The following is a 24,082-nucleotide window of genomic DNA, read 5'->3' on the forward strand; positions in this document are numbered from 1 at the left end:
TGAAAATAACAGGAAAATCCTGGAACTAGCTACGTTATACAAAATGGTATTACAAATTTGTTTCGGCTTTAAATATAAGTAGAGACTGACTAAATTCCGTGGTGCAGCAACAGTATTTTCAGGGCCAGGTGCACAACCGACTTTTTATTTAGTGAGGTGTGGTAAACGAAAGCCCATCGCTGCTGTTATTGAATTTTCGACAACGCAGCCCCCTAGTTCTTTTCGAGTTATTCTCCCAATGCTTTTTCACCACTGAAATTTCGGAACTCCCACGGGGATCGATTCCAGGACCATTCACATCAAAGGCGAGAGCGATTACGAGGGAACTCTTTAAATAAAATGTCTTAAATAAAATATTTTGTAACTATTGCTAGTATAAGGACACAATTTGAATTGGAGTCTATTAGGTATAACGTTTTACGACATCCTAAATATCGGAGAGAAATTTCCGAAATTTTCCATTATAAATTACGGAGGGCTACTCTATGGGGCTTCTGGCAGATCTTTAGCATTGCCACTTATAAAAATGAAATAATAATAATAATAATAATAATAATAATAATAATAATAATAATAATAATGTATGTCTTGTTTCGTGTCAGTTTGGCGAATTAGAGCTAAAACACCAACATGTACTATGTTGAGTAAAACAATTGAAATAATAATAATAATAATTACTGACGGGAAAGAAAGAGAAACGCACAGACAGACAAACCGGAAATGGCGAGTCAGTTTCTGTATGCAGCACTGACTATTCTGTTTCATACTTCCTTTTCCTCTCGAATTTTGTCATATTTTCTATTCCTTTCTTGCGAGAGATCCATCCTCGTCGTCGAAGCGGAAAAGCTCTAATCAGGTTTGCACAGCGGACGAACGAATAAAGAGATATCGCTGTGCATAATTTACATAATACTATCTCTACTCGACTGCACAGACAAGCCATTTCATTCACAGACCTTGCAGTTGGTTCTGACTTCACGGTTTCCCTGGGAGGACGTAGACAAACGCGGCTATTCTTCGTCGACAGTAAGAAGAATGGTCACGTGACATCTGACAATAATTCCAATGCACAGTTGGCATTGGAATAACCAATACGATTTACCACAAGTCGTGTGCATTTGTTTACATTGACCACTGGCGTATGCAGTGGGGCTGGAGACTGATGGGGCTTCAGCCCCATACGAAATTTTGAGAAAATCTAAATTTTCAAATAGAGCAGTGAAAAACTCAGGAAAAACCATAAGTGGTAAATTCAAACCTACCTTGAAAAGATTGTCATTTCTTGAGAGTTGAAACATCTACATTTACGAAAAATCCTATTGTGTATTCACCTCTCCTACATGGATTGATTGGGTTTATTTTAATTCGCTTTTGTACCGCTTTTGGCTAATCGCGAAAATGAGGATGAGTGATGATACAATCACACACATCATTTATCCTCATTGATGAAGAGGCTCTCAAAAAACATCCATGCCCAGGCCGGGATTCGAACCCGTGACACTTGCAGCTCGCGTAGAAAACAGCTATGAACTATCCACCTTCAGCCCCTCCCGAAAAATAATCCTGCGCACGCGAGTGATATTGACTTCGTTCTTCGGGAACAGAGAATATGATGACCAACTAACCATTTTGATGCCCTCTTGAGTCCAGTGTGCCTGCCTGGCATGTATGCACTCCGTGGAACGCCTCCAAGGTGTTCCTTCACGACTTCCGGCATTATTTTCAAATAATCAACATGAATGTTCATAATCAGTGGCGGCAATTAGGGGGGCGATGGGGGCAGTTGCCCCCCTCCTTTTGTCAGTTTTGTCCCCGCACTATGCCAAAACCTTATGTACAGTCACGGACACTTCTGGGTTGTAACATTTCCATTAACATTTAATGGAATCATTACAATTAAAAAGTGTCCTTGACTGTACCAAGAGAAAGTATACTGTCCTTGCCCTTCCTAGTTTGGGAACCCAGTCGCAGTCACGGCTCATAATCATTCTCATATAGCGTCAATTGATGAAATGATAATTATTTGTTCCTTTTATCGTATCGCTTTTCTGGCCCTTTAGGTCATGGTACTACTACCTACAAAGGCAATCTTGATATGAACTTACTTTGAACACCTGAACACAAGTTTAAAACAATCGCCACGAGGTCCTGGGTTCGAATCTCGGCCTGGGTATGGATGTTCTTTGTGAGTGTCCCTTCATCAATTTCATCATATCATCACTCATCCTCATCTTCGCGATTAACCGAAAGTGGCAGAGAAGGAAAGTACAATATACCGAATTAATTAATCAATCGCCACGAGGAGAATGAACGGCGGTGAATTAAATGAATTTGACGAAGGAACACACACAATAGGACACTCATACCGGGACTTGAGTGATCGGAGAAACAATGAAGGAAGTGGGGGGGATGGGATTCGAATGGAAAGGAAAAAAAGCTTCAGCAAACTAATCTCAGCTTTTCTAACTTTCCAAGGCGCTTTCAAAATAAATTATTGTACGTACCATTCTATGGCGCCTTAACATTTCAAGTGTTCATCTGCACTTGCTATATGAAAAAGGATAAAGCTTATTCAACAGTGTTAAAACAAATGAACAGCAGTAACCTACAGAACCTGTACATGTGTATGATGAATATCTTCCATCAAGAAGCTTGTTCAAGAAAAAAAGTGGATTTTATTTTCATTTCCAAATTCTGGGAATTAAAAAAATAGTTACTTTCTATGCCTTTCTAGATTTTTTATTTTTTTTCAAAATTTCCCTACTTCGTGATGACTTTTCACTTATAAGTTGATTTTCCTTACTTCTCCAGGTTTTTGAAGTCACTGAAAACTCTGGAACAATTTATAAAAGTATATTTACATTAAATAATTTTAAATTTTACCATAGAATATTTGTTATCAGTATGTCTGTTATAAGTTTTCATTATACACGGTGCTTTTTTTCTGGAAAGTTGTTTGTTCTCTTCAAGTTGGTTTGTTCTTGTGTTCATCATAAGAACTACTCAAAACACGCAGTAAAAAATTACAGAGCAATATTTTTTCTCTAATACACATAATTGTAAATTTTGTCTAAATAAACGTATTATATACGTTCTTGGTAAGGATGTCCAAATGGTTCGTCTTACAAAACTGGTTATCCTAAAGGACTCTTAATATCTCCCCTCACAAAAAAAAAAGAAAGTCGAAATTGCACACTGAACAGAATATCTTACCTTCAGTTTCTAGCGGAAAAATATTTTATATCACACTTTGCTCCTTCCATAAGCGTAATTCTCCAATAGAACACGATGATAAAATTTTCACTGAAACCGAAGACAACGTCAAGAACTTGGTGATTTGAACTCGTACGTAAGGTGTCGAGAGACAGAAGCGCGTGCTAGCGGAGACGAGAAGCAACAGTTTGTCCGTCGTGCGCCGTCGAGTTATCAACAGCTTACTAAGCCCGAAGACGTAAGTTGACTTATTGTTTGTTCCGTCGTGCGACACCAGCGCCAAGCGGTACCACCGAATCGATCGCGCAGTGGCAACAATGAAAGACTTCACGGTGTGATAGCGATTACAGGTGCTCCTCGGGAAGTTTGAACTGAACACAAATCCAAAGTGAGGTGTGGGTACGGGCGCCAAAACTGGGGGGGAGGGGGGCTTAGCTTATGGCACTCACGTTGAATTAATTCTACTCGGCAAAGGGCCCACATATCGACTTTGGTTTTTCTTTATCATTTATTCTAACAAAGTTTACATCCACCGAATATCCAGGGTTCGAGTCCTGGGCGTGGGTGTTACTTGTGACTCCCTTCATCAATTTCATCTATTCAGCAGCGTAGTTTGGAGCCCCTTTAGAGGAGGGGAAACACGAACTTCAGGCCTCAGTAGGTTAACAAAAATACACTTAACTGTAAATTTTAATAACACTTTTATAAACGTTTGGCTCCCTCACCAAGTTACGCCTATGTATCAAATCTTCACTCATCCTCAACGTCGCAGTCAAAATGTCAGAAAAGCGACGCTATAATATTATGTGACAATTCATCACTTTATTAAATTTCTTTATTTCCTTTTTATCTTTCTACTCTCTATTAAGATAGGCCGTTCTTAGGGCCAAAATTCTGTCGGCCCTTCTAAGGACCACAACACTCAGTTCGTAATTGAACTGCCATCACAGCCCGAACCTCGAGCGACAGTTGCAGAGGTAACAGAAGCCAATTCACCGCACTACGCCATTACCACAACTTTAAAACAGATGGGAGTCAAGGAAACGGTACTTCTACAGAAAACTTCAAGAAAATTCAACTTCAACTTCAACTACTCTCTCTTTCTCCTTTTCCATTTTCTTTCTCAATCTCTCTCTCTCTATTGTCTCTCTTTTCTTCTTCTTTTAAAATTCCTTTATCTCCTTCTATCTCTCCGGTTTTCTCTTTTTCACTCTTCCTATTTCATTCATTCATATCTTTGTTCTCTCTTCTCTCTCTCTCTTTCCTGTTTTCCCTTTTCTCCCTCTCTTCCTCCTCTCTTCTTTCTCTCTCTCTCTCTTCGAAATTATTTTTACTTCCTCTTTATTACGAACATACAGATAGGCCTATACCTAATATTTTTAAAGATCCTTAGGTAGCAAGTTTTGCAAAATGTTTACATACAAACATAATTTTTCGCAGAACTATATCTCAGTCTGAACTTCTCCATTTCGTATAAATATTATCTTTCAGCACTTACTATTCAAACGTCTCTTGGTCTTGCCCAATTTACTTTCCGGGTAACCTTTTGTCTTTGTCACTTGTAGTACACTCGTTATTCATTATAATTTCATCTGAATATATATCTTGGACTATTGAAAGACTATATACGTATATCTTTATTGCCTTCACTAGGAAGACACGAATGAAGAAAGAAAGGAAAGGGAGTGAAATATACAAAGAAAGAGAGGGAGAAAGGGACACATTATAAACTACACATTCTATATAATTTGCTACAGTTTATTCACATATTAAAATTATTTAACGTCGCTTTTCACTAAATACCGTAGATTCGGATTGACTGTAAAAAGAAAGGCGGGAATCAAGGAGTATGTAAAATTGTAAAACGAAATGTACGTCGTTTAAATTAACTTCGACACATTTTCTCACCGATACTGCGGCGTTGGAGGATGAAGAAAACGAGCAAGTTGAATCTAGAATCAACTTGTGCGATAATAACTGTTCAAAATCAGATAGACCTTCTATCATAGACGGACGACCGGCCGGAAGGTGATGCACAATTGACACACACCACAGAAAAAATCAAATTTTAGGAATTGAAATTGCATTGTAACAATTAATTAGAAGGTACAATCGTCGCCAGTAAAAGTCAGACATGTACATCCTGAAATATTCGCTACACTGCATGAATCATCGCAGTGGAAGTTAGACAACGCACATAACGCCATTCAAGGAAATCAGAGTTCAGGCCCCAGGTGTTATTATTGCCGGCGATTGTACGTACAGGATTTTCGTAAGCAAGCTATAACGTGCGAGTCGTATTGTTTACGGGTTTCCGGGGTGGCGTAGTGGTAACGTCGTCGCCTTGTAATCAAGGAAAATCGGATTCGATACCCGGTGGGGGCATATAGTGGTTGGAATCCTACTTTAAACTGTAGGTCCAGCCCCGATTAGCCTACAGTGGACTTACAACTCCAACAAAAATGCAACTCACAAGGGAGGTTATCTAAGTATCCCCTCCGATTTCCATGAAACTTGGCAGGTGTATAGAGGGGCCCAAAGCAAGAAATACATGTTTTGGTGTTTCAGATTTAAAAAAAAATAACTGTTTTAAGGGGCAAAAGCCCCCTCAAATGACAAGATGAAGACAAATTGACGCGGGGATCTGACCCCTGTGTCCCACTGCGATTTCCATGAAACTTGGCAGTTGTAGCTATAGAAAGGCCCAAAGGAAGAAATCCGTGTTCTTGTGTTTCAACTAAAAAACTGTTTTAGGGGGCAACCTCCCCCTGAAATGTCAAGATGAGGAGAAATTGAAGTGGGGATCTGACCCCGAAACCACGTAAATATGGCATAGGAAGAAACAGGGGGCATAGGGCCCCTCTATACACCTGCCAAGTTTCATGGAAATCGAAGTGGGACACGAGGGTCAGATCCCCACTTCAATTTGTCCTCATCTTGACATTTCAGGGGGAGGTTGCCCCCTAAAACCGTTTTTTAGCCGAAACAAAAAAAAACACGTATTTCTTCCTTTGGGCCCCTATACACCTGCCAAGTTTAATTTAAATCGGAGGGGGACACTTGGATAACCTCCCTTGTCAGTCGAGCTTTTCCTCACTGAGATTGTACACTTCGCAACATCTTAGTTGACCGCCCCGAGAGAATTCTAAGTCCCGAAATCGTAAACTTAGCAACATTGTACTTCAGCTCCAGGTGAGAGTAGCCAACTTTGAGTAGGTCCTTCCACTAGACGAAAAACGCTCCGGTGATGGGTTTTCAATTTAATACTTTCCATGAACTTAGAAACTATAAACCGCTATTATAATACACAATCAAACAGAAATAATAAATTGAAAAAAGAACCTTGAAGGATATTTACGATTCTGCTAGCTCGACTTGAAATTTGAGGGGTTTGAAACACTGAATAGAGTTTTCTCCACCTGGAGGAAATTGCCATCAAGTTTGTGCAGCAAGAATCAAATTTGTGAGGAGTTTATGCGACATTTTATTTACAATACCTTGCATAATATAGAACAGTTCTCAAAAACATATATTTTACACGACTTGTCAGAAAATGTGCTTGAAACACAGGAAGGTGGGAGTCTTCATAAACGTCAACATGTTTTTAAGGGTATAATGTCATTAAGTTAACGTAGAGCAGTTGGTTAGACGCTACTATACTTATTTTTCATCAAGCGTGAAAGGTCGCTGGTTCAAATCCCACCCTCTCCTCTTTTTTTTCTTTTTTTTTGCTGAACAGATAATGTTGATATTAGAATATTTAAAAAATGAATGCGATGCACACTTGAGGGACGTCGATTCTGCACATATTTCCCCTTAGAAGTTGAAGATTTCAAGGATTTAAAGTTAAAACTTTTCTTTTTAGTTATTGTTCATATGTTGTGTGTCCTCCTCCGTAGTCGAGCGGGTTAAGGCGTTCAGTCGTCTTGAGATCGTCGTAGGCGTAGGTTCGAATCCGGCTCTGGTCGGAATTTATTCAGCCTACGTATAGGGCCGGTGGCAACCCACCATCGTGAGGAAATTGGGAAGCTCCGAGTGAGTGAGCGTAACCTGGTCAAGAAGACCTACAATAACGGCTGGGGGTTCGTCGGGCTGATCACCCGTCACCCCAACACTGGTCTGAGACCTCTACGCTATAACAGGTGACGGCGGAACAGTGTGGGAGGGAGACCAGCAGTCGGTAGGTAAGCCAAGGCCCGCCAAGGTGCTGTAGAGCTGTAGGGTTATGTTATATGTTGTGTTAACACACACATCATGATTAATTCACAAATCACATATATGTATTCAGGATGCAAAATGTAATGTTATTTAAGTTATGTATTGTTTGTTCTACACTGACACCTAAAATATTGATTATTTGATTTCGATATACTAAAAAAAGATATACAGTTATGTTAAGTAGTGATGTAGTGCAGTACTGTAACGAAGGAGAGCGTTTAATGAGTTCAAATTGCTAAGATTGGTAATTTTATGTCCGTTCCTTCGTAATGACTGTTGTCAATCCCCTCAGCACCATCTTACCATGCGTCTAAAACTAATAGTATATCGCTAATTAACATAAATAAATGGTTATTGCGACGGAGGCCGATTCGATAAGAAACTACTAATAAGTATGTATATAGTGAGTAACAAACAAAAAATTCAAAACCTCATAATGAACGTAAATTCGTCACTGCCTTCGTATCTAAAATGTTTGTCTTCTTTGAACAGGAAATACGAGTATCAGATGTAACAAACTTTCCATACTAACTTTGCAATATTCGAAACAACCATTACAGACTTAATTAACTCTATGTAACTTGATTTTGCGGATTCCACGTGGCATGTGACTTCCTCCTATCATCGAAATAACTTTCTCTTACTATTTCCTTTCCTCTCGTGAAATACAGAGACTAATGTTAACTTCTTAGCACGGTGGATAAACTTTACACCCAACGATATACTCCTGAAAAAATCCTGCCTAGGTGGAGAATCGAACCTACGACCTCCCTCTTAAGAATCAAGCACGCTTACCTCTTTTCCAGGTAGCTCATGTTAAAATTCGCTACCAGTTTGAAGAAACCAATTCACACATAATGTCAATTTTCTCATGGCAATTTTCATGAGGAAACGAATTCAGATAAAATCGAGAAACGCTGAAAGGGAAAAATGATGAACATGTCTACTGGCGTTTTGTCATATTTTGTAAATTGTGTAAAAATTCCGTGCTTTGAACAAGCAATCGTTTAGTTACGAAGTATGTTGTTATTTGTTTAAAGTAGGAACAGGAGAGCGAAAAGGTGTCATTTGAACCAGACCCCATTTGACAAGAAGCTTCAGCTTTGTTCAAAAGACTGATGAAAAGAGAGAGGAACGTATGAAATATAAAATATGCGTGAAATTAAAACAATGGAAACCTTGAAAGATAATACTAACGAACTTCAAACTATGAAAAACATGTTTTCGTGGTGGAAAACTCCAAGTCATTTTCGAAATATGAACTTGGATGTTTTTCTTTATTATGAAGTTGGGATATGGGACGATACGATCCTTCAGCAAGAAAATTTTAAGTAAGCTACCTCCAACTTTTTCAATGGTCATAATTACTAATTAGGGTCCGGAAGTTGATGAAAAATCAACTTTTTTTCTGACCCTTAAAAACAACCCTTAAAAAACCTGATATCATGTCCGTTTCCCTTCAGTTAGAGCCGGAAAACACTTTGTATTTTACATTTTTTTTCATTTTTCGGTCTTTTTTAGCTTTTAGTTTATTTGTCAGTATTTTTAACAGTTTTTGTTGAATTTTTACTTATTTTTGATGTTTATTTTTCTCCTCCCCTGTTGTTTCGTGCATTTTAAATGCATTTACTAGTAAAACTTACATATTTAGATTTCTTGACATGGTCCTTTTAGCAAATTCTCCATGAATCGAAAATACGGCCAATGGAGAAGCATAATATTATTCTTAACTGAAATGTTTGGCAATGGATTAAAATACTTTGTGTGAAGATCTACTTTGAGGTTCTTTTTCTGAACACTGTTATCGCTTTAATCTGTAGTTTTAAAGTAAAATTAGTCACAATATTAAATTCAATTCCTCTCTGGTATACGCGAAGCAGAACTGTATTTTCGGATGCTGGCCGACTACAGTATCATAGAATGCCCACTCTGAAAGGAAATTTTTAAGTCAACTTTATGCATAGTAAGGCTAATCGGTACTGGACCTACAGTTTAAAGTGGGATCCGAACCGAGTGCATAAAATAACGTGAACCGTGTGGTGTAGGGGGGTCGTTTGCTTATGGAATAGAAGGTCATGGGTTCAAACCTACTTCTTTGCAAAATCATTTTCGGGAAGTAAACGGCTTTGGACGAGAATGCTTATCTGCGTTTCTTGGATATTTCCGTTGATATTTATGCGATTTATGTCCAGCATTTCCGGATGCAGAAAGTTGACATGTAAGTTCTTAATATGTGTTAACTTATAACAGCTGAATGAAAGGAAAAGTATTTCTTAAAATACCGCCAATCACTGAAAGATTAAAAACATTAGTAGAAACATTACTTGAGGCATGCACAGTGGCGACGATTATGGAGTGTGGAGGGGCAGATGACCCAGCACTATGCTAAACATTATCTACCAAGCGAAAGAAACTGCCCTCCCCCATTCCCCCCTCCCACCTTGCCCCATCAGTTTTGAAATCCAATCGCCGCCACTGAGCATGCATCGCCTAAATATTTACAGTAATATCATATAATATTATATTACGTTATTAAAACACTTCGTACTTGGTAAATAAAAAAGAAAAAATAATAAGGAAAGGGTGGGATTTGAACCTACGATGTTTCGATCTTGAAGAAAACAGTAAAAAAACAAAAGTACTGTCATCCAACCAACTACTCCAGGAGATTGCTAACAGAAAACTCAGTAAAACACGTTAATCACAGTTGAAGCAACATTGTGCCAGAGTTTCGAACCATTTTTTGCCAAGAACCAAGGAAAAGACACACTTTGCAGAATCGTTTGGTGTTGTGCAAAGTATCTTTACTAAACATTTCGCATAAAATCATCATAAAATTGCCATCTTGCATTCAAATGTGACCGCAATTCTTTCCAGGTGGAGGAGAACCTGTTCAGTGTTTCACAATGCACATACATTTTCCTATTTTCAAATTCAGAACGAAGAATCTTGAAATATTTTCAACATTCGTATTTCTACTTAACATTTTTTTGTCTACTCATATATTTTATTACTACTTTAGGGTATCTTTACTTTATGGAATGTGAAAGAATGAAAAAAAATCACGAGCGTTTTCATTCAGGAAGAAGAAATATTGGAAAGTTGGCTACTCTTAGTTGGCTCTGAAGCGATATGCTGCCAAATTTACGAATTCCGGACTTTGAAATTTTTCAGGGCGGTCAAATAAGATGTTGCGAAGTGTACATGAAACGAATGGTTAAATTGGAGAAAGGAAGTTTACCAATGCTTATATAGTTACTGTATTTCTTTATCAATTCAGAACAAAAATTCTTAACTGAGAGTGAATATTAAGGAAAAGGGACAGAAAGGAAACCTGTCTCCTCTGAGGTACGCACTTGTCTCCAGAAAGTCGGCTCCTGATAAACACTTCCTTGAGATTCACTTGAATATCGAAATGTCCGTTTGGGAAAATGGCATAAATTATGCCGCCCGAACAGGGACTCGAACCCTGGACCGTTAGGTTAAAAGCCTAACGCTCTACCGACTTTTTTTTTTTTTTTTTTTAGTTTTTTTTTTTTTAAGTTTTATTTCACTATTCTGTTTACATCTATGGATTGTTTTCTTTCATGTATACATACAATTACATTACATCGAGATATTTACCAAAATATTGTGACAATCTGACATTTTGTTTTTTTGATTGTTTCCATCTAGATCTTTTAAGATACATTGTATATAGGGTAATATTTGGTTCAAACTTTTTGCTGTATATATAGTATATTGTATGTGCTATTAGCCACACAATGGCATTTTGTTTCTTCACAGGGAAATGTTTGAAGTCTGGTAATATACATATTTTTGCTTGAAAGCATTGTGGCGATATACGACATATTTTGGCAAGGCACATAATGAGAAAGGCCCAAATTTCTGAAATTCCTTTACATGTAGTGAGGCGATGTTCATTTGTATCCACCTCTCCACATTGTTTACACTCATTTGTTGGTAATCTTTTTATTTCATTTAGTCGAACATTTGTTGGAACTAGATCATGCACCAGGGTATACCACGAACTTCGTATGTCCGTGTCAAGGAACGGCTTGTGGAGATTTTGCCATACATTTGACCAAATAACATTAGGAAATTTTTTCTCTATTCGACTCTGCTGCAAGCTAAGTTGTCGTTGAAAATGTTCATACAAATATTTTGACAGAGTATTCTCCTTCAAATCCATGGGAAACTCCACATAACTCCATTCTTGTACAAATATTCGTACATACATAGAATTCTTTGTTAGTCGAGACAAGTTGGGTGGATTTTGTGGTGGAAACGTATCGGTAAATATACGCAACCACATTGATGTAATCGACCCTTCAGTTAAGTACAATTTATAATTTCTAGCTAAAAATAGCGACTTACATTTATTTTCAATATTCCATAGTTCTAGACCACCTGTCATTTGTGTTTGGCACATGATCGGGAAAGGTACCCGAAAAAAATGTCCGTACCACATGAACCATCCCACAGCAGACTTTATTTGTCGGAGATATTGCTGTGTGATTGGCAACACTTGCGCGACATAATTTATTTTACTAAAAATAAAAGTGTGTAGGAACCAAACACGCTGAATTAAGTTGAGTTGTCTTCCTCTCATTTGATAGCACTGTAACCTGATTTCGCTTACTATTTTCGTCCAGTTTAGATCCAACATTCTGGATTCGTTACTATGATAAGTGATGCCTAATATTTTGAGTTCGTTCACATATTGTATCCCTATGTCCGGATTGTCTTGTTTCCAGTTGCCAACAGGTAAAGCCTTTGATTTTGTCATGTTTACTTCCGCTCCGCTGGCAGAACAATACAAACACATTGCATTTAGTATATTTTGGAGCTGGTTCGTTGTTGTTACACAAGCTGATAAATCGTCTGCGAATGTAAACACTTGCGTTTCAAGGAAAGCACTCGCTGCCGGCGGGGCTCGGCACTGAATATATCGAAGTAGCGGGTCCAAGGTCAAAGCGAAGAGAAGCATACTCAAGGGGCACCCCTGGCGAATGGATCTCGTCACGTGTATTGCAGGAGTCACGAATCCATTGATAAGAAGACGGGAAGTTGCCTTTCTATAGAAACTTTGCAAAACAGATATAAAGCCTTCACTGAAGCGATAGGCTCGAAGTACTTCAAACAAATATTGGTGAATTACAAGATCAAAAGCTTTTGTAAAGTCAAAGGATAGTATACAAGCTGATATTTGTTGCATTTCATAATAAGACATGATATCACGTATACCCGCCACCGTTGAAAATATATTTTGAGTTTTACTGACACATGTTTGCCGTGAACTGAGTAAGGAAGATAATATAGGTTTCAGTCTATTAGCCAAAACTTTTGCCATAATCTTATAGTCACAGTTTAACAAAGTAATGGGCCTAAAGTCAGTAACTGCACTCGGACGCGTTTTTTTGGCAATCAGTACAATTATACCTTCATTTTGCAGCACGCATTTGTTTCGAAATGCATCTTGTATTATCATGACCAATTCATGTTTTATAATATCAAAAAACCGTATATAAAATTGGTAGCCTATGCCATCGTTCCCAGGAGTGCGCTTAACGTTACAAGTACGCAGTGCCTCATACACCTCCTCGACGGTGACGTCACTATCTAACAAAGTTCTGTCTTCGTCCGTTAAAAAATTATTTACCGATGTGAGCAATTGTTGTACAGCCAATTGATCTACTTCTTTACCAGTATACAAATTATTATAATACTTGTAAAACGCTTGTGATATACCTTGTTGGGTTCTAAATGTATCTTCGCCGGAATCGACAATATTATTTATCAATAGAGCTCTCTTTTGTTTTTGTGTTTGTACATAGTGAAATAGAGAGGTTCGTTCATCTTGCAAAGATGACGCATGAGTAGCTCTTATCTTTATACCCTCCAAGTGATGCCGTTGCAACGTAAGGATTTGTGCTTTGTATTTTTGTATCTGTGGATAATGTTCGGTGACATCAGGTCGCATACATAACTCATGTAAACATTTGTAATAGAAGTTCAACATTAAGTTCCGGTCACGTGCACTCTCTTTCCCGAGCCATTGAAAATAGGATTTAATTCGAGGTTTTACGTATTTTACCCACCACTTATTGTAATCAGTATAGTGTTTTTGTTGCCGGCACCAATACTTCCATTTTTCTTCAAACATATCATTCACATTAGGTTGTTGAAGTAGGGCAGAGTTCATTTTCCAATAGGACGGACCCCAAACTAATTTAGATTCTTGTAGATTAATACTCATTCTGATTGCTATATGATCTGAAAAAGGTACCGGCAAAGCATCTATTGTCGTCACATATTTTATATTATGACCAAGTGTATAGAATCTGTCCAATCGCGAACCTGCTTTGTTATTGAAATAGGTAAACACTACGTCCTTTCGTTTTTCGGTCCAGATGTCCTTCAGCTGTAAGTCGCTGATTAAGGTCGTTAATGCTAAACTATTTTGAAACTTGCCGACACAATCACATGATCGCAGCACTTGATTAAAATCACCACCTAGGATTAAACACGAATCATTATTTGGAAGTAAGTATACTAGCTCATTCTGATAAAATTGTTCCCTTTTCCATCTGTTTTGCTGTCCGGAGGGGGCGTAGATATTAACAAAAGTATAACGTTGACTTTGAAAGCTGATTCCCCTCCCATCAACTAATTTCTTTACATTTTTTATTTCTATCCCACTTCTGATTAACATTGCCGTCCCTCTCCCGCTTGTCCCCAAATTTACAATCACCTCGTACCCATATAGGAAGTTAAAATCGTCAAAACAAACTTCTTGCAAGTATAAAATGTCAATCGAATATATTCGGACAAAGTCCGCTAGCACTTTGCATTTTACTGGCGTCAATATCCCATTGATATTAAGGGTACAAAGACGCGTGCTGTAATTCATGCACAAAAAGATATTATAAAAAACTGTATATAAGAATACCACGTAGATGTACATTTTTGGTGCTCAATTACACTAAAGTAATTATCAGTCCGAATTGTTTTCAGTTCATGTGCATGACACAATTTTCACTATTTTTTCTACCTGTTATTATATCGATATTCATCTTGGAACTCTCTAACATGTAATATATAACATTACACTGTAGACACTAAGAAAGTACACAAATTTATGTCGCGCACTACACCCGTAAATCACTCTCATCTCAAAACATAAACAAATAAACATTTCTCCTTACACTAACTACAACACTATCACACGCATCATTAATTTTCATGAGGAATTATCTTTTCACTAGCACTAACACTAGCACCTAGATTATTAACACTTTGGGACCGGGTAATTCGCACTGGGGAGGGAGAGAGGGGGCGTTGGTCATCAATCTTCTTGGTCGGTGGGTTGATTTCCGCATCCCTTTGAGAACTTTTCTTGCGCTTCTGCTTCTTCAACTGCTTCTGCTGTCCTTCCATGGATAGCTTCCTTCTGGTGGCATCCTTCAACGGGGCCCTTGAAACAGCAACAGGCTTCACATGACTTGGGACTTCATCTGGAGTCAGCTGGATATCAGAATTGTCATGCACATTCATCTGGTCTTCACACTTGATTTGGTGGACACCCTCTGGTAGATCTTCATGTAGTTCCATTTGTACAGTTTCTTCCCGTTCTACTTCATCAGCCCATAACAGTGAATTTTCCATGGTTTCGTCCGTCGCGTTGTTCCCCGAAATTGTTACCACTGCAGGATCGTCTTTCGGTGCTTTCTCAGTTGACGCTGTTGGTACATCACCCTCTGTCTTCTGACTCAATGTCGTTCTGGTGGGTATTGGCAACACTGTGGGTCGAGAGTCCAATTGTGTTTCTTTGACAGTGAGTTGCGTTGGTGGTCGATTGACACGTTGTGCATAGGTGCTGGGTTCCTGGTTGTTCATAGATGTGCCCGCTTGGACTGCGGTTGAACTTGCTACGGTAGGAGTAGTGCGTCGTCGTCTTTGGGGACACATGGCTGCTGCGTGTGTCAATTCGTCACAGATCTTGCAAGACGGCTGCTGCCCATAATATGTGACCCAATATCTCGCACCTTGGATCGTGACGTAAGACGGTATTGACTGCTTTAATACCATCCTCAACACTTTTATGCCCGTGCGGGTACGATAGATATGTTCCTGCGAGTAAGTCTCATCGTCGATAGACTCTATTTCTCCATATTTTATGAGTACCGCAGATAATGCCTCATCCGTAACTTCCATCGGGATGACATGTAGTCGCACCATTGTTGATATTCTGTCCGCCCATTCCAATCGTACATCATGATCACCATCCTCATCACGAAACACCAACATTCGTCCACACGTCCGTATTATTTGCTCACCTAACAGATGTGATACCAGTTTAATGTATACACACTTACGAAAATGGTCAATTTCAATGCTTAGAACCTGGTCTTCGGTGAGAGCCAGCGTTTCACTGATCCAACGGTGTAAATTCACTGACGTGGGTCTCTTTTGAGCACTCGAAAAGGACAATTTTAACGTGTTAACACGACGTGTTTCCATTATACAACAGTCCGAATTACTTCTATTTGACTCGTAACTATTATTCCTTCCTACTCACCAGGACACGGCCTCGTTCAAACCAAACTGCAAGCGCCACGCGAGACGATGTTGCTCGTACGGCTGCTTCCGCGAGACTGCCACCGACTGAGCTATCCGGGCTACAAGATAATATTATTTGACTATCAGATGTTCATCAATTGAATGATAGATTCTGTGATAACTCGGCGAGACGTTGCACATGTTTAGTTATCTGTGTATTGTAAATCATGAAAGATTTCCCCTAACTTCTTACTGAAATAATGATTTGAACTGAATTATTTATCCAATTAGTCTTTCTGTGCATAACATCCACTTAAATGCAAATAATTTCGATAGTTTCCCATGTTTACTTGAGTCCAGTCTTAACTTCTCATTGAACTAAGCACGCTTACCCAACGGCGTAGTGGTACAGTCATGTAATCTACGAGTTTCCTCTATATCCGGTGGAGAATGGATCGGATACAACTCCAAATTGTAGGTCCAGTGCCGATTAGCATATTTGTGCATAAAATGGACTTAAAACCCAATTACACTGATGAACAAATTCAAACTTTTTTTTGCTCCTTTGAACGAAAATAGGTGATTATTTATAATTCGACCCCGCTGAATCCAAATCTGAAAGTAGAAATGCTGTATCACGTATCGTTTTCCCTGGATTTTCATTTTTTGTTTTTAATAAAAATTTAATTCCCTTTGTAATAATACATCGAAATTTGAAATTATTTTTGTTTGTTTGCTCATGAAATAAGATTTAAATATTGAAGTGAATAACTATGAAATATAAAAAAATTAAAAAATATATATAGGACCGATTTTGACTGTTCAATGAACAAATTTCATGCAAAAAAAGGAAAAAAAAAACACATTTTTACTCGAATTTTCAAAATTTCTTTCTTGAACTCTGCCGTTTGTATCTCCCAGCAGAAACATATTCCTTGAGGTTCCAACTATAGTCTGCTAACATGTTCTGTACCGATTTTCCTGCATAGCGTTTCCCCATGACAGAAATATCCTGGTGAAATCTCTCGCCGCATTCGTCACTAACCGCGCCCAAGTTAAGGGGGAAAAAGTCCAAATGCGAATGTAAAAAGTTGAATTTTCAAGGACATATTGCACCCCATGCGCTGATAACACTTCAACAAGTTCTTAACAAGTTCCTTGTAGTTGTCAGCTTTCACATTTCCAAGAAAATTACAGCATACTTGTCTGAAAGCTAACCATGCGCATTTCTCTTTTTCTGTTAGCAATTCCACAAAGTTGTCATCATGAATGATCTCACGGATTTGCGGCCCAATAAATATGCCTTCTTTTAACTTACTATCACTGAGTTTAGGAAATGTTTTTCTCAAGTACCCAAAACCCTCACAGTGTTTATCCAAAGCCTTAACAAAAATTTTCATCAGCCATAACTTTATATGCAACGGTGGTAACAAAATCTGGTCTTTCTCAAGTAGAGGGTGATTCCTAACACTCTTCTCTCTAGGACATAAGTTTTTTCGTATGGACCAATCCACAATGTTGTAATGTTTATCTTCTACCCAGCTGTCCCATTCGCAAAGAAAGCAACAAAATTTTGTAAACCCAGATTGCATGCCTAACAGTACACCAATCGTTTTGAGGTCTCCGCATATCTGCCAACCATATTTTTCATAATTTATCACTTTTAATATTGTATCCACACTTTCATATGTTTCCTTCATGGTGGAAGAACAGGCAAGGGGTACTGATGGGTATATATTCCCATTATGCAACAATACTACTTTTAAACTACTCTTAGATGAATCTAAATATAGTCTCCACTCGTTTGGGTTGTGACTCCTTCCAAATTCTTGCGGAAGGCCTTCTACATCATTGCAGTAAGTTAACTCATTACTAACAGAAAAAAAAATGTGTCCGTGATTGTTGGCGTTTCCGATATGACACCTTAACACCATCTTGTAATAAATTCCACCCTCTGAGACGAGAACCTAATAATTCTGCTTGAACTTTAGAAAGGTTGAGGTCTCTGACTAGATCATTTAGTTCGGATTGGGAAATAAAGTGAGGTATATTTGGATCAGGAAAATTTGGATCGGTGTTTGAATATGAGGGTCTGGGTCCATCATCTGGAGAAGCACTGCTTGGTTCTGTTTCATCCACTGTCCATTCTTTAGGAGGCTTAGGAATTGGTATAAAATCATGACTCGTAGGTTTCTTGGCTGAAGGAACATCAGGATAAAATATAGAATGTTTTGATTTAGAACTATATCCACTATGTTTGTTAAACAGAAGTAACAATCTGTAGTATGATCTTTCTTTCCATATTACAGGGTTTCCGAAGGGCATTGATTTGTGAGTGCCATTAAGCCAACCACGTAAAGTTCTCGAACAATTACAACAAATTTTACCTGGTGCCCAGCTTTTTCCCTCGTCTACTTTACTTCCAAAATACAACTCATATGCTTTTTTCACTATAGGAATGATAGTATTTCTCTGTGACTTCGGAGTAAATTCCCCGCAAACATAACAAAACAAGTTCGGGTTATTCACACATTTGCGTGACATGGCGAACTCATTAATTGACTTATAATATATTTCTTAAAAAAAACAATTGTGAATGCTCTTATCGTTTTGTTAAAATACAACTTACACTTCACTTCACTATACAATATTACATTCACAATTTCACGAACATACACAAACATAAAATACGGCTACTCGCGAAGTTATCGGAAAGGAAGTTAAGACTCGACTAACCCACAAAAGAACAAATTTTAACAGAGAAACAGGAAATTTCTCTACAGCCAGATGTTTCCTCCACTATATATTAAGTGCCAGTCATAAACACAAGGTCGCTGAAAAGTTCTTATCCATTTGCTAGGAAACAAACGTTAAGCTGGAAGCGGAGCTGGGTGCGGAGACCTGAAACCATAAAACTATAAAATGTGGGTGTTCTGCAAAAAACTTAGGTGATACAGGAAAACGGATGCGATATTCGTTATCAGCACATCTGAATACATAAAGATCACTTAGTTTTATTTAAAGGAGTATTTCATTGTTTATCAGTGTTATTGGTCCGATCCACATTTGTGAAGGGAGGGGGCGTAACCCCTGGAGTCCCCTCCTTTGGATTCTCCATATTTGTGAGAACGTGTGTTCTTTTCGAATCGCAAAATGCATACTTAACCCTTTGCCACAGGGCGGTGACCATTATGTTAGCCTTAATGTTTCCCACAACAGACAGTTTCCAGATAATGCTCGACGTAGCTTCATTCTTCATCAAAATCTCATCATCTGTTATCAGCAAAGGTACAGACGAGAAAGAAATTCCGTTCCCACTCCCATGTGTACAGTGATACTGATAAGGCATGCATTTTCACTCTAGATAAAGCTTTTTTTTTTAACCCTTTCCTTCGGCCGTTCAAGCGACTATCGTTTGTCTGCTTGCTATGCCCCGCCTCCCACTGTCCATTATCTGAAATGATCATTATGCACTCGTTTAGGGGAAATCTCTGTGCGAATCGAGTTTTTAATTCTGCGTTGCGTATGGAGGCGAGGAAATTGACTTCGCGATTTTCGCCTCGTGGAGATAAAACTCTACATCATTGCATAACGTGTTGCAAGAAAGCATTTTGTGAGGATAAATTTGAGTATCGAGAGATGAGAGAATTATAATGAGAGTTTGTCAATGCGTATACGTCCAAAGTATAGAAGCAAATGCCGCAAATAAGAAAGAATATTCATGATATAGAAATCCCCTCCTTTTTGCGATTTTAAGCAACCTCTTATAAGTCTGGAACAGTAACTTACGTAACTGAGTATGTCTACTAAAGTAGCTACTATTGTTTTTTTATCAAAAGTTATTTTCTAAAATAAATCGGAAACTACAAATTCGACTTCGCATCTAATAGTACATGTCAGTTGATTTGGTGTATTTTTAATTCGTTTTTCTGCCACTTTAGGCTAATCGCGAAGTTGGCAATGACTGATGATATGATGAAGGGACACACACAAAGAACACCCATGCCACGAACCCGGAACCCCTGGAGTCGTAACATCTAACAGTAAAATTTCTGTCATGTGGGGTTTTCCTGATAGCATCGTCACCTACTGTCCCCGGTTCAATACATGCTGGAGGTAAGTAGTAGTTCTGATCTCACTTTAAACTGTAGGTTCAGTCCCGATTAACCTGTCTCTGCGTAAAGGGGACTAAGAAGAAAAACACGAACTCAAGCTTTTGTTTGACAAAAGCTTGAGTTTGTGAAGTTATTGCAACACACAAATGCCCGTGACTGTTCAAAACAGCCGTTCCCAAACTTTTTGAGCACTTTTCACGAGAGGAATTCATCACGTAGTGCTTTCGCCACCCTTATGCTGAAGTCATGTGTGTGCATTTTTTGCTCTATTTTCCTTAACTGTCTCGATATTTCATTGTATCAAAAACGCGAATTATTTTTCGAACTCTAAAAGCTTAAGGGATGACATAAACTTAATTTTTCTCATTAAAAGTAATTAAAAATTAGAGATTTAAGTATTGTTTTCTCGAAACATTACTTTTACGTTATTTGACACAAGAGTGACGACATTTCCACCATAAACACGGAAGCGAATGACAGCAGCACAGACGATGAAAAAATATTTCTAAGCACGTGAAACATCGCCGATGTTATAGAAGTTTCGCATGGTTCCAAGAAACAGGCAAAGCCGAACTAGATAACGCATAGCATGCATTTTGGTCTGTAATACTTGCTATACGCTATTTCATAGCACGCACTGCAATGTACTAACTAGACACATTTCAGAAACAAAGAAAAGATCTGTACTTGCCAAACACCTGATGACTTTCCCAACATTCTTAGAATTTTCTACGTGATGTAGTACGTAGATTCGCCCCGTCTGTAACACTTTAGTCTGCACTCTGTTCTTCGCCTTATCTGCCTCAGACAAGGAAACAGCAAGGGGGGGGGGGGGGTGGTGAAACAAGCTTACGCATACACACGCAAAGAAAGTGCGCGTTCCTCGTTATTCAAGGCAAAGGTTGCACGTGTTGAATGATGCAATATGAAGCAAGGTTGATAAACAAACTCGATCAGAATTTCCTTGTGCAAAGGGCAATCTTTCCTGAATGAATTCACAATTATGTGTAATCGTAACAGGACAAAAACATGCATTGTGAGGGCAGCAAGGGCGTCAGAGTTGTCGCGTTACTCCAAAAAGTACTTTGTTTCCTAAAGCAACCTGTTAGCGTTACTTCGTTATGCAGTAAGGATCAGTGGCGAATACTCCCGTCGAGAGAGGTGTAACGGGAGCTACAAGACACCCACCCACCCCTTCTTATTTCAGGTATGTATGACACTTTATCTTTCTTTTCACAGTTGACAAAAATGTTCAATTCCAGCCGACACCGATCCCTATATAGGCAGGGATTACGTAATTAAATGTTTGTAAAAGTGTCTCGTCTGCTTTCTATAGCGCATGTTGCTCGGTGGCAAATCGTCCACTTTAATTTTTGGTGGTAAATAGTCCGACATCCATTCTAAGTACTGCGAAATTGTACCTTACACTAATTGTGGTTGGACTTGAAGTCTAATGCAGAGAATCATTCAGAGATAATAAATTTATTTATTTATTTTATTTGATTTATTTTACTTCGTTTCTTGTGCCTCTTTTGGCTAATTTACGAAGATGGGGATGAGTTATGACATGGTGAAATTGATGAATAGACATCACAAACGTCCATGCCCAAGCCAGGATTCGAATCCAGGACCCCTGGTGTCGCAGCGCGATGTGCTAACCACTCCGCCACGGGGGCCCGCAGAGAGATAATAAAATTAAGACTGTATATTCCATATATATTTATACAGTAATTGCATACGTACTAACACACTCTAGAATAAAAAAAAAAAACAACTTGATGGTCTATCAGCACATCACACATCAAAAAGAGAACTTTCACATGCAATCACATAGACTTGCTCTTCCAAATAAAGCACCTCAAGTGGCAAGAATAAATACAATTAAATATAACAAAACTCCCCACACACATCAAACAAATTACTGAGACATATAAGAGACTGAAATCAATAAAACAGTGCTTAACAGTATAATCTTAATAAATTCCAGTGGTAAACTGGATTATGGTATCTTTCTATTGTATTTTTTGCTTTTTACAAATTTAGCTTTGTAATCCTGTATTGTATGACGTTTTCCACACCCATGGATATGAGTCAACGGACATAAAGAATTTTTATTATTATTATTAATTATGGTTGAGGCGATACCGATACCAGTGGTATAGGTATCGGTAAGTATCGGTTGAAATTTTCCCACCGATACCATTGCTTTTGAGTCGCTAAGCAAGTCCAAGAGCAATATTTGCCCTTTTCAAAAGTTCGTTCACCCTTCCTTGTGGCAGATTGGAAGAAGTTGCACATGTAATTTTTCCGGGAAATGCTGGACAAACCTCCCACCCTCCTGGGAAGCAGATGATTCGTTCAAATTGTTATGAGCGCTTTAGAACAATGGCTATTTGCATCTTTTCCGCAACACGGAAGCTTGTGTTGTGTCCTGTCCATGTGAGTGTTTACGAATGCCCTTTCATAAATTTCTTCATATCGTCTGTGTTTTCAGATGACGTCAGCGAATGTTTGCATGAACGCAAATTACTTTTCCTGGCAGAAAACAGAAAAGCCGTGCATTTCTTTTCCATGCGTAAGAAAGTACTTCAAACACACATCGTCAATTTCCATTGAAAACAGATTTCCCGTGCTTCAAAACGTACGTAAATCAGATACACGAATACAAATCTCTTGTCCTAACAAATGGCAATGCGTGTTCCGGATGTAGGAAAGCAATTGGGCAATTTTTTTTTTTTTTAAGCAGTCGATATTGCCGAATGCCGTGCAGACATGTGAGGCGACTGGACCCTCGTGAATAATTTGCAGGAAACGCAGGGGAGTCGTCCCCCGCACCTACATAATTCAAAAGAGGCCTCCTCCTTCTTGAGAAGCTGTCAAAGGCTGGCCGAAAAATATTCTTTGGGAATTTTGAAGAGTCGACTCTCTCAAGCGGGATTATATTTTCAGGGCGTCCTTCGGGAGTTGGAGCCGCGCGGGTGCCCAGACTACAGGGCGTCTCGGGTTCAATTCCCGGAAGATACATACACAATATGCACGGGATACTTTCCCCTCATTGCCACTTTTCTTGGCTACTCGGCAGTTTAGAAAAATTAGCTTCTAGAAGAAAGAAGTTAGTCGTTCAGTTACCGTTACTCTGCTTCCAAAAGTAATAAGTTACCGTTACTTAGATTTCAAAAGTTGCCGTTACTTTGATATAAATGTAATAATAATAAAATCGTCTTTATTAAAGCGGGCGTGTTTCGGCGTCTAGGACCGTTCTTACAGCAGACCCTTGTCTGGGAGATTAATACAACACAATGGAATAAACAGTATATATTGAAAGAAAATAATAAAAACATGAAAAGGATTACAAATCAGTACCAATAAGAACAAATATATACCTTTGAAAATATTTTGGGCTTTATCAAATTTTTCACTCCCCCCCCCCCCAAAAAAAAAATTAATTCAAATCGCCATATCTCTGTTCCTTATTGAGCTAGAAGGATGGTTGATAGCTCGTTGGACTCGGAATGAAGTCCTCTTTCCGATTCTACAATACAAAATGGGGGGTTTCCATTTAAAGTTTCACAGTTGCCCCCCGCCCCACCCCCAGGGGGCGGGGGTGGAATCAACTGTGATATCATTGAATAGCTTTCTTTCACTTATTAAACACGTATTTTTTCGTTTTCCGATTCGGTGTGTATTTCTCACGATATGTGACCATTCCAGGACTTTTGGATCACCCGGTATATATACGCGTATATATATATAGGGCTAATGAAAAAAAAGGTGTACCTATAAATTATTGAACATAGGTATATATCTATTTCTTGTTGCTTTTGTCTTTAGTATATATATATATATATAATATATATATATGTGTGTGTGTGTGTATGTATTCAGTAATCTGGAACAAGTTACTCTCACTCGCTTTCCAAAAGTAACAAGTTACCGTTACTTTGATTTTAAAAGTTATCGTTACTTCGCTTTCA

The 24,082-nt window shown here is 38.5% G+C and overlaps 1 protein-coding gene across 1 annotated transcript in view; it reads right to left on the reverse strand.

The window, feature by feature from the left end:
- Window positions 1-24,082, reverse strand: part of LOC145985273 (uncharacterized) — a 102,629-nt gene that overhangs the window by 20,114 nt on the left and 58,433 nt on the right. The window lies entirely within an intron of this gene.

This window comes from Lepisma saccharinum, chromosome 3, assembly GCF_977018435.1.
Source record: "Lepisma saccharinum chromosome 3, izLepSacc3.1, whole genome shotgun sequence".
NCBI classification, from domain to species: domain Eukaryota; kingdom Metazoa; phylum Arthropoda; class Insecta; order Zygentoma; family Lepismatidae; genus Lepisma; species Lepisma saccharinum.